The 12,668-nt window shown below is 36.7% G+C and overlaps 1 long non-coding RNA gene across 1 annotated transcript; it reads left to right on the top strand.

Moving 5' to 3' along the window:
- The first annotated feature begins 224 nt into the window (after positions 1 to 224).
- LOC128629759 (uncharacterized) lies at positions 225 to 12,668 on the top strand. Its single transcript, XR_008394143.1, has 4 exons — positions 225 to 293; positions 647 to 767; positions 11,021 to 11,120; positions 11,234 to 12,668. It is a non-coding gene; the product is annotated as an uncharacterized LOC128629759 (long non-coding RNA).

Raw genomic sequence — 12,668 nt, 5'->3', positions numbered from 1 at the left:
ATGCATTGAAAAGTGTCGAGGAGGCTGTAAATAGACGCCTCACAAATTTTTATCTTTGGCATATAACGCATGATCTGGACAAACTGTGTGTGATCGGTTTGGTCTATTTCGCCCCCTTTAGTCTGGAACCGGTATTTTTGGGGGGCGGGGTTTGGCCAACCACTTCACACACTCTGCAAATCTAATTTATGCAAATTATGGTACCACCCACTTAGTAAAGGACTGTGGCTAATCTGCATATGCACATTAGCTCTATTACCTATTAGCGGATTTAAAAGATTTAAAACAAAGAGGTAATATTTTTAAAGTTTTATTCAACTAGGCATTAATATTGATATTTAATTAAGTTAAAATTAACAGAAAATGTAAGTGTACAAAAAGTGACTGGTAAGTTAAAAGCCTAATTAGACTGTTAGAAGGTTAGATTGTTAGCATAAGATAAACATTAATAAGTTAGAACAGATAGTTATCATGTTGTCCAAATAATTATAAGTCTTAATAGTAATTAAAGTTTGAGTTTTTAAATTTCTGCACAGCGAAATGACACTATTTAAAAATCTCCAAACAGTAAAACGAAATCCTTAAGTCGGGTTATGGCGGAGTGTAGTTTTTTTGACTGCACTAATAGTTCGTAAACACCACACAGGAAGTAGGAAAAGAACTACATTTCCCATCTGCCCTGGCTGTCACAGATTAATAGCACCAGCTGCTTTCCATTGCCCTAAGGAGTGATTCTACTGCTGCAACGAGACCAAATACAACGAAAGGTAAGTTATTATTATAATTTTTTTTGCAGTTTATAAGTTTGTAATTTTATTTCCGTGCTTTAAGACTTTATTTATAATTGAATCGCAATATTAAAGTAATTGTTATGCTAGCGGACTTTACTAGCCAGAGTTAGCACACACTTTAACCAATCCAGCACATTAGTAAGTACAATAAGTTAATAAAATGAAGTTAATATATTAAATAGACTTTGGTGGTTGTCATGTCATGTGAATATTTAGTGTTATACCGACTTCTGTAACTAGCTTCACCATGTAACGGATAGTTCGGTTATAAATAGCAGAGTCAGGCTTCCTAAATAGTTATCGATCTGAGCGCTGGATTGAGTTTAAAGCCTCTGAAATCGAGGACAGGGTGGACAGTAGTCTGGACCGAGCCCAGCTCATTAGTTCCAGTTATTAGTTTGTTATGAATCTGTAAAGCGCTGGGCGGTGGTGTGATGTGCTTCGATGTTGTAACTACAGCGCGCTCCTTTTATTCTGCGTCTCTAAACACCGCAGCTGAGCTGTGATCTGTGTGTAGAACAGGTTCTCACTCAGCACAGTTATTAGCAAGCACGGGTATGGTTATTTTCTTACTCAGAACATCACTAGGGACTGAAAATCTCAATATATTAACATTTTCTTTAGAGGTAAAATGGCACGAAGGTGGAAGAAGAAGAATTATAACTAGACCAGTACATTTCCTGAAGAAAATGTGAGCGGTGCTTGCCGTGGTGAAATCTGGACAGGGCGCCAATACATTCAAGAGCCGCCCACGTAGGGTGCCAATACTTTCGAGAGCCGGACAGATATGGCACCAGCACTGTTAGAGCCGGCCGTGTAGTTCGCCAATACTTTTTAGAGCCGACCGTCAAGGGTGCCAGTACTTTTGACAGCTGGCCGTGCGGGGTCCCAATACTTTTGAGCGCCGGCCAGAGAGTAATAATATATACACAGATATTAAAAGGTGTGAATTTATCCCAACTGAGCAAGCCACTGAGTGGCGACGGTGGTGAGGAAAAACTCCCTAAGATGTTTTAAGAGGAAGAAACCTTGAGAGGAACCCGACTCAGAAGGGAACCCATCCTCATCTGGGTAACAACAGATAGTGTGAAAAAGTTCATTATGGATTCATATGAAGTCTGTATGGCGTTAGGAGCAGCCGTAATCACACGAGTTGAAATTCATGTTAGATGCTCTGTTGTCATCGATAGCAAAGTAAGCAGGATAATTGTTAATGTAAAGAAGATTGTACTGCTATTCCTCCTAAGGCCACATCGACTGGAGGGGAGAAGAGAACATATTTATTCATTCATTTATCTTACACAAAATTTTATTTTCATTAATAGTTTGTTTACGTACAGACACACACACACACACACACACACACACACGCACACACACACACACACATGCACACGCACGCACGCATACACACACACACACACACACACACACACACACGCATACACACACAGTCGGGGCCAAAAGTCTGAGAGCACTAGTGGAAAATGTTTCTATTTTGCATTTTTTTATTATTTAATTTTAGAATTTTCATTAGAAATTGTATTATTGACTGCAACTTCAATAAAAAAATAAATAAAGTACAATCTTTAAAATATTTACAAGAGATTCAGAGTTTCTTAATGTTTACAGTTGCAGAATTAAAAAAAAAAAATATCCAAAATATTAAACATTTACTTTCTTTGTTTTAAATATTAATAAATTCTAAAACCAATTTATCTCAAAATGTAAGAGATTTTCAATGTGGTCTCAGACATTTGTGTGTGTGTGTGTGTGTGTGTGTGTATTTCTGTATTCTACTATACTGTATTCTTACCTTGCTGATGGGTCAGAATCGACTGCAATGAGAAAATGCATATCCCTGCGTAAAAAATATACATTATGGCAACATTTGATAGGTTGTGTTTTTTATCTATAAAAGGTATTGTCTTTTTAAATGATGACAATTTACAAGTGATATTAAATCAATCATAGTGTACTGTAAAACGAGATTTTTTAAAATACTTGAAATCAGTTTGATACTTGAAATCAGAGTTTCAAGTAAAAGAAAAAGCATGGGCCTCTGTGAATTCTCCATTTTCTGCTTAACTAGAAAGATACCAACTTTAGACAATTTATAAGAGCACTCAAGGATTAAAAAGAAAATAGCCAATTGAGGAAGCAATGTACCATCCACCACTTAATAATCAGACTTTAACTGTGCACATCAAATTATATGAAGAGCATCATATAACAAATATATCATTCATTGTGCCAAAATAAAGGCACAGTTTAGAGAGATTTCTCATTACCTTCTTTGACATAGATCAGAAAGTCATTTCTTTGACCCTTTAAACTCTGACCTGTCCACTTGGTGTATCACTAAATGGTTATTTAGTTTATTTAAAAGGCAAATGCACTTTGTGTTCTTCAAATGCAAATAAGTTTGACTCAAACGACAGTCTACAGAAAAGTTTAAAAAAACATGAAGCAAAAAGCTTCCATTTACATTTTATACATACATAAATATATACATATATAATATAGGTATAGGTTTTATCCAGGGAGATAATTGATTTAAGAATCAATCAATGTCTGATTCATAAAAACTGTTGTACAAATGTGTGACGCAAAAGCAAAAATGTCAGGCTAAAACTGATGTGACGGATCATCCAGCATTCCCTTTAGTCATCTGATGATACATTTATTATAGATTCTCCTTCAAACATTGTTTAATTGACTTTCAGAGTTAAGAAGTTTTCATTTTTGGCAATGAGACACAGAATCATTACTGTGACAAAACATTAATAACTTCTCCATTTGAACTGTTAAAATGTGCAGATTCATTGTATTTCAATATGAAACTGTTCTCAAAAAATATTAGACACCAGGATAATATTAATTAATAATAGCAACTAATATTCATTAGCATTGAATTTATTAAAACACTGTGCTATTCTATCACACACCTTTGAATCATGTTAATTTAAATACTATAGTTATAGTACCTATTAGTGCCAACATCCCCCAAGATTTCATAATGTAATGGATTTACATTAATACTACATGAATCGATCACGCTCACTTTATATAATTCAATCTTGTAATTAGAAACTTGTGTAAATTAAGCTTAGCATAAGCAGTGAAATCGTGTTTTGATGAGAAATTTAATATTTCTTTGTAAACTATAAATCATATTTTTTCTCAAATCTAGTCTACCGCATGTTCCATGTTTTGTTGAGACATTGTAATTGTAAAGCGACACTGGTTATGAGTAAGGAGCTATATAAATTACACATAATAATAATAATAATAATGTATTTATTTATTTATGATATATTTTAACTGTTGAAGCATATGTAATTAAACGGTGATTTCAGTGGTGGTAACACTGTATACAGTGCCTTGAATCCAATTTCAGGTGTTTTGGAGTTCTTAATGATCTGTTTTAGGAAAAATAGTATTTTGAATACATTTTGCATTAGGCTGCGCAAAGCAGCTGGAGTGCCGATCTTATTTGCTTCTGCAGGATGTGTTTGAAAAAGAACTTAACTAATTCGTGTGGCAGCTGCACAATGCATAAAATCATGCAGATACAGGTAAGTATTTCAGTAAGCTTCAGTTAATGTTCACAGCAAACATCAGAATCTCAGTGATCTCAGTGATGATGGTATGAATGTTGGTGCCAGATGAGCTGGTTTGAGAATTTTAGAGGCTGATCTGGGATTTTCACAGACAGCAATCTCTTGAGTTTACACAGAATGGTGGAGAAAAACAAACACCTTGTTGATGAGAGAGGACAGAGGAGAATGGACAGACTGGTCCGAGCTGACAGAAAGGCTATGGTAATGATAATTCTTTACAAGTGTGGGAGCAGAAAACCCTCTTGCAACATACAATACGTCTAACCAAATGAGGTGGATAAGCTACAACCATATTAGGTTCCACTCCTGTCTGTGAGCCAAGAACAGGAACCTGAGGCTAGAGTGGGTGTGGACTCACTGGAACTGGACAGTTGAAGCATGGAAAAACATTGCCTGATTTGATGAATCTTGATTTCTGTTGTGACATGTAGATGATAGGGTCAGACATTGGCATCAGCAGCATGAACCTGCCTTGTGTCAACAGTCCAGACTGCTGCTGGTGGTATAATGTTCTGTGGAACTATAGAACCGTGTGTGTGTGTGTGTACTGTTTGTTTGTTTGTTTCCCTCCTTCATCGACTACACCCACCTTGCCACAAGTGTTTTTCCTAAAAATGTTTGTAGTAGGACAAAAATAGAAAGAATATGGCACAGTCATTCTACCTAGAGCACGCCAACCATCAGCAGTCAGTGACTGGGTAAGAGTCCATTAGTCAGTGAAGCGCTAACAAATTCTGAGAAATTAATCAGTGTAAATTCTACACTTTACATTCTTGCACATTTAAAAACTTTCTGCATTCCTCAAAATCTGCATACCTGATCTCTAAAAACATTTCAGAATATTCCTTTTAGCTTCATCACCACCCACCATTTTTTGGGGTTGCCACATTTAAATGAGTTAAGTAACAAATTATGTTTTGTAAAATATATTTCAGATATGTTTCACATTCTAGACCCGGGCTTCCAGAAAAGTACTGTAAACACATAACGTAACACATAATCCAGTACGATGAAATTCTTTGCTTGGAATTGTAGGTTGCAGAGTATAAATGATTAAACTTTGGGTTGTTAAGCTTCCTATGATTTTGTTTTGAAAGTTCAGTTCCATATAGTAGACAAACATCTGCTTCTGTTTGAATCAAATAACCAAATATTTTATTTTTTTCTGTATAAGAGCCAGACTGAGACAGATTCTAAAAAGATTGTATACAAGTGTCAGTCTCCCCAAGCCACACTGGATAATCAAATCCCTTCCTTATACTTTCCACCATAACAGCATTCAAAAGCACTACAGCTGGAAAGAACAACACAGAGAGATACTGAGCAAGTCATATGATTATCACTCTTTAGCTCTTGTTTAGTTTGTCTACGTATACCCCTCTTTGTTTCTTTGTAAAATCTTATAGTGCATTTCTAGCATCCAAGCCTTGTTTTCTACAACCCCAATTCTAAAAAAATTGTGACGCTGTGTAAAATGTAAATAAAAACATAATGCAATGATTTGCAAATCTCATAAACCCATATTTTATTCACAAAAGAACATAGAATACATCAAATGTTTAAACTGAGGAAATGTACCATTTTAAGGAAAAAAAAGGTAATTTTGAATATGATGGCAGCAACACGTCTAAAAAAAGTTGGGACAGGACCATGTTTACCACTGTGTGGTATCCCCTCTTCTTTTAACAACAGTCTGTGTAAGTCTGGGAACTGAGCAGACCAGTTGCTGGAGTTTTGGGAGAGGAAGGTTGTCTCATTTGTGTCTGATACAGAATCCTAGCTGCTCAACAGTCCTCAGTCTTCTTTGTCGTATTTTTCATTTCAGGAAGCACCAAATGTTTTCAATTGGTGAAAGGTCCGGACTGCAGGCATTTGTGTATCATACATTATATCAAATAATTATTTTAAATAGGACACCAAATTAATTAAGAAAACCATCCAATCCAGTATGGTTCATTTTCGACCCACTTTATGCATTTGTGTAGGCTTTTTGGTTCATGCATTCTAGGGTTAATAAGTCGCTTTAAGTATGATAGCCATGTTATATGGACTTTGATATGATATACTTATATATTGCAGACAGTAGTTTCTAATAAACATACTGGTTTATTGTATAAACACGACACTCTCTTTAACCACGTACCAACTGTATGTGTCCGCCATATTGATGAGGGAAAGACCGCGCTGTAAACAAATACAAGTAAACGGAGGAGCTGTGGTTTTTCTGGATAATAATTTACATGATTTACCGGAGATGATAACGGCATCGTTTTCAAAAACTTGCCCTTTGAAACCCGTTTTCCAAACTTTTCAGGCCCCGAAACGCCGTCGTCATGGAAACAAACAGCCAAACCGCATCAGACGTTTTCGGTTTTTATTTGAAAACGTTGTGGTGTAAACAGCCCCTTAACAACTACAGCAAAATACTGCTTTTATTGCTGAAGTCTTTCTGTAAACAAATAGAAATGAAATAGAATTTTTATGATTCACACTATATTACACTCCATTCTTCTTATCAAAGACAACTCTATTTTGAAAAGAATTAAGGTGTTTTTATTATTTAAAAAAAAAACAATTTCATGATACAGCTTATTATTAGAGCTGCAACTAACGATTATTTTCACAATCGATTAATTGGTCAATTATTTTTTCGATTAATCTGATGGGGGCGGGGCAAACTTTCAGTGCCTTTTTGTTGATTTAAAATAAAATCCACAAACTGAGTGTTACAAATACAAATTCAGACTAAAACTTTACACAGATGTTTGTCCAAAACAGAAAAGAACCCAATACATACACACACACACACACACACACACACACACACATATACATATATATATATATATATATATATATATATATATATATATATATATATATATATATATATATATATATATATATAAAATTAATTTAGGACTGTAGTTTAATTCGGTGCTTTTTGTGAATCCATAAAAAAAATAATGCATAAGTACTTATATAATATAAATGTAAACTAACTATATAAGATAAATATATATAAACATTTATAAATAGAGTTAGATAGATAGCATTATTATTTTTTATGGATGCACAAAAAGCACAGAATTAAACTCCAGTCCTAAATGAATAATAAAAACTCACTTTCACTGCACCTTGTGGTTTCTGTTCCTCGGTGTCTTTAGACATGATTTTACTTTTGATCATAATGTTTGAATTAGACATTACAGATCTTACTCGCGCTACACTCTGTATCCGCGCGTGACCAGCAACGCGCGTGACCAGCAACGCGCGTGACCAGCAACGCGCGTGACCAGCAACGCGCGTGACCAGTAACGCGCGTGACCAGTTACTAACACATCACTTCCGACAGAATTTACACTGCAAGCGCGCAGATACAGCATATAATTACAAACTTAAATTAAACTAAACCTTTTGAGCAGCTTGCGACCGCATCACTATCATGCTTCCGTGCTCCACAAACTCCGCTTTATAAAGTTTATACACCTTCTCAGAGGTGTTTAATCCCTGACTTAGAGGACACACACTTTCTTCCTCAGTCACGTGATGATTTCTCCTCTGTCTGCTGAGGACTGAGGTCATGTTGGGAATAAAAGATAACACTGACAGAAAGTAAATTGAAGAAAGTCAGTGTCGATGACTCTGAGGCTAAAGCTAGCGGTGTCGCATTACGTGCGTGTGACGATTTTCTGACATTGCTCCTCTTCCGACTACCTGCTCAAGTGACGAGAGGTTAGGCTATGTCACGTTGTCATAAAGTGGTGTCGGTGCGGTTGTATCGGGGTAGTTTTACAAGTACGAGATACATGAACACAGTATCGGGCCGACACCTGAGTACTGGTATCGGCATCGGTGCATCCCTAACACACACAGACAGTTAAATTGGAGCAGTGAACCATAAGATCTTTGATGACGTCATGTACAGATCAGAGGTCTAGAACTCACTTTCTTTCTCTCCCTTGATAATCGTTGTTTTAATGTAATAATGTATACATTACATTTATCTCTGTAATCTTCTTCCCTATTTGTGGATATTCTCGAGTGAAATAGTCGAGGCCTCCTACAGAACATATTAAGCTACACAGGAGCAGTGATGAGAATAAACATGACTTTTGGTGCTGATGATTAAATATGGCAGTTTTATTATGAACCCACTACATTAGAGAAGGAAATACTGGATGTGAAGTGCAGTAGTGCTAGTGTGTGTGAATAGATTATCAGTTTAGATACTGACCCTGAACACTACTAACATGCAGTGCTTTCTTGGGGTGGTGATGAAGCTGGAATTGAACCGGTAAGAAAGATATTAGAGAGAGGCTTCTTTACACTCCTGAGGATGTTCAATTAGAACCTGCACCAAACTCACCTGGTTCAAGTCATCAGCTAATTAAGCGGCCTGCACGAGCTGAGGTGGGTGCTTTAGAGCAGATAAAACACCAAATGTGTTAGATAAAAGTTCAGAGCTTGTGTTCTAGACACAGGATTTAGAGTGGAGACTTGGGTCCTGAGCTTTGGAGTTATTCTGATTATAGGTTTCAGTGAAGAAGTGACTGAAATTAAGGAGAGGAACTGGGAATAAAGTTATAGTCTTTCTGAGTAAACAGAGAATAAGGCTATATTATTGTTATGGGGAAAAAATAAGCTCGTAGCAGTGTTGATGAAATACATGTACATGTCTGTTTTAGGCCCACTGCTCTTTACTTTATATATGCTACCCCTTGGTCAAATTATTCGTAAACATGGAATTAGCTTCCACTGTTATGCTGATGATACACAGTTGTATGTTTCAGCGAAGCCAGAGGACAGACAGAAGCTTAGTAAAGTTGAGGAATGTGTAAAGGACATTAGATGTTGGATGTTAATTAACTTCCTTCTACTTAATTCTGATAAAACAGAAATACTTTTATTAGGCCCACGTGTAGCTAGAAGTATTCTTTCTGATCACATGGTTACTCTGGATGGTCTTTCTGTTTCATCATGTACAGCAGTTAAAGACCTTGGAGTGATTATTGACTCCAGTCTATCATTTGATGCTCATGTAGATAATATTACTAGGATAGCCTTCTTTCATCTCAGAAACATTTCTAAAATAAGAAACATATTGTCACTACATGATGCGGAAATACTAGTTCATGCATTCGTCACCTCTAGATTAGATTACTGTAATGCCGTACTGTCTGGATGTTCCAGTAGGAATATAAATAAACTCCAGTTAGTCCAGAATGCAGCTGCTAGAGTCCTAACTAGAACCAGAAGATACGACCATATCACACTGATATTATCAATACTGCATTGGCTCCCAGTGAAATCTCACACTGATTTATAAAATACTTTTATTGACCTATAAAGCACTAAATGGTCTCGCGCCACAATATCTAAGCGACCTTTTGGTTTTATATGATCCGCCACGCCTACTTAGATCAAAAGATGCAGGCTATCTGACGGTACCTCGAATAGTGAAGGCTACAGCAGGGGGAAGAGTTTTCTCTTATAGAGCCCCACAGTTATGGAACAGTCTTCCTATTAGTGTTCGGGACTCAGACACAGTCTCAGTGTTTAAGTCTAAGCTTAAAACGTATTTGTTTACTCAAGCCTACCCTGACTAGATTCTGTTCTACTACTTCGCAGTCATAATTATCTTTTTTCTCCCTCTCTCCTTTCGCCGAGCCCCCCACGAATTTATGGAGATACTAGAGATCCAGATCCTTTCTGCCTCTGGATGGAGCTCAAATCTTCTTTAATTCCAGACTGCTGGGACTACGGCTGCTCCTAAGGCCATACAGACTTCATATGAATCCATAATGAACTTTTTCACACTAACTGTTGTTACCCAGATGAGGACGGGTTCCTTCTGAGTCGGGTTCCTCTCAAGGTTTCTTCCTCTTAAAACATCTTAGGGAGTTTTTCCTTGCCACCGTCGGCACTCAGTGGCTTGCTCAGTTGGGATAAATTCACACCTTTAATATCTGTATACCGTGATGATATTTCTGTAAAGCTGCTTTGAGACAATGTCTATTGTAAAAATCGCTATACAAATAAAATTGAAATAAAAAGTCAAAAACTGCTAGAAAAAAACTCAGAACATTTGCTTAGCCTAATACTTTTTTTTCCATCTACACATAATTATTATTGTAGCAGCTGCTTTTGCAATAAAAAGGCTTAAAGTCGAGGGTCCCTGTAAGTATCTATGGAGAAAGAGGAGCAGTGCACCATTGACATCATGCACAGAGGTAGCATGAAGGTGTGACTGAGTTTTTAGAAATTATTTCCTAATCTTATGCTAATATGAATACTACAATAATAATAATAATAATAATAAGAAGAAGAAGAAGAAGAAGAAGAAGAAGAAGAAAGGGTGATTAATAAAATAAAATAAATAAAATAGCAGCGCTGCGTGGTGTTCTGGATGGATCTTGACTGCCATCGTGTGGTCATGTTTAGGAAGTGCACCTTCCCCCAAACGTTGTTTAAAGCCGCAGATTATAAATCTATATTCCTGCTGAGTGTGTGTTTATGACCTGGATGTTGAATTGCTTTTAAACTTTCTACATAAGCAGCATTTCTGGCCTCTGTGAGTCCCAGGTGATGATCTTTTATTTTCAGATTCTTACTGAGGTGCTGTTTTCCACATGCAGTGCTTGGCTGTGTTGGAGGCCACCAAGAAAGACTTCCTGGCTGTCATGTGGAAGCTAAGTGGGCTGGGGTATGTTGTCCTCCATCAGCTGACCTAGCCAGAATGCCTGTCATGTTTTTATGTATTGATTTAATTTCTGTTAGACAGCCTCATGATTTACCAAACATGTTTTTCTTTTTTAGGTCAAGAGGATTTCTGGCCATGGTGCTTGTGCTGCAGTGATCTTGTTCTCCATCACACTCCAACACAGGTAGCCATCTTCACCCTCTCCCAAGAGGTGATGGTACGACTCTGAATAAACACTCTATTATTATAAATAAAGTGTGACTGTGTCTTGTAGTCCACCCACCAACCTTTTTCTGTTCAGTGGTTTGACTTGTGCTACACACAGGTGAGTCCAGTTATGCTGCAAGAAGTGTAAGTATGATGGGGTTGACGAGTGGGAGGAGAGGTTCTTCCTGTGCAAGGTGCTGCTCTCTCTTCTTTCAGCATAGCTCCTGGTCTCAGAACAGGTTTAGTTCATCGTTGCTGGTGTTGTGTAGAGGATGTTATATTGTGAAAGTCACAACTATCCCCGCTCAAGGTCTTGTGAAATATTTGACCTTATTTGTGACTATATTCACCATGATACTTTCAGCGGTTACTACATTAGTGTCCTTAATTTTTTACTATTTAAAGATTGTTTAAAAGTTTATTACAGGCTCAATGAATGTTCTTCTCCTTCACTAGAAGATAAAGGCCCGGTTTCACAGACAGGGTTTACATTAAGCCAGGATTAGATCTTCAATAAATTAGGACATTTCAGTAGCTTTTATAAACGTGTCTTTAGAAAAAAATATTTCTGGTGCACATCCTGAGATAAAACAATGGCACTGACGTGTTTTAAGATCCGTCCGTGCAAGTAGCTTTCAGTTAAAACAGCTCAAACATACATTTTAGTCTGGGACTAGGCTTAAGCCTTGTTTGTGAAACCAGGGGGAAAAAGAAGGGTGTGCTTTATTATGCTCTCTGCAGAATATGACAGAAGAAATGTGACCCACACCTGTAACTATAAAAAGCAGATAGAATTGCAGTTAGCATGAAACCTCAAATGTGTAGCTGGGCTGGAAATTTATTTTTGTATGCATGTATAATATTTTTTCTCTTACAGATGGACCAGCAAACAGATTTAAAGGCTGTTGTGAATGATGGGTTACAGAAATGTCTTCCTGTGTTTATTATTATCTGAAGTTATATATTCTGATTTGTAAGCAAGATTATGAAGTCTCCTTTTGCTAATCATTTTACAGCATTATTAAAAAGTCCATGTACACAATGTTTATCCCGAGTGCCTTTTTGATGTATTTTATTATCCTGCACAAAGCAAAAACACAATCTGAGTGTAGATGCCCCTCGTAAACATTAATATAGTAAGAGCAAATGGACAAGTGAAACTAATCAATATAAAATCTCTAAAGAAGGGCATGATGGTACTGATTTTCTTTTTACACACATGGTATGCACGTACTTGGAGTAAATTTTAATGAACAGAATATGGGTTCTATTCAGTACTTGACAAATGATTCAGTGCGGATCAAATGTGAACAAATGAGCCATGAATGTATCTGTGTTCTATAT

This window comes from Ictalurus punctatus, unplaced genomic scaffold (assembly GCF_001660625.3).
Source record: "Ictalurus punctatus breed USDA103 unplaced genomic scaffold, Coco_2.0 Super-Scaffold_100, whole genome shotgun sequence".
NCBI classification, from domain to species: domain Eukaryota; kingdom Metazoa; phylum Chordata; class Actinopteri; order Siluriformes; family Ictaluridae; genus Ictalurus; species Ictalurus punctatus.
The sequence above is the reverse complement of the archived record's forward strand: the minus strand, read 5'-3'. Positions and strand labels throughout refer to the sequence as shown.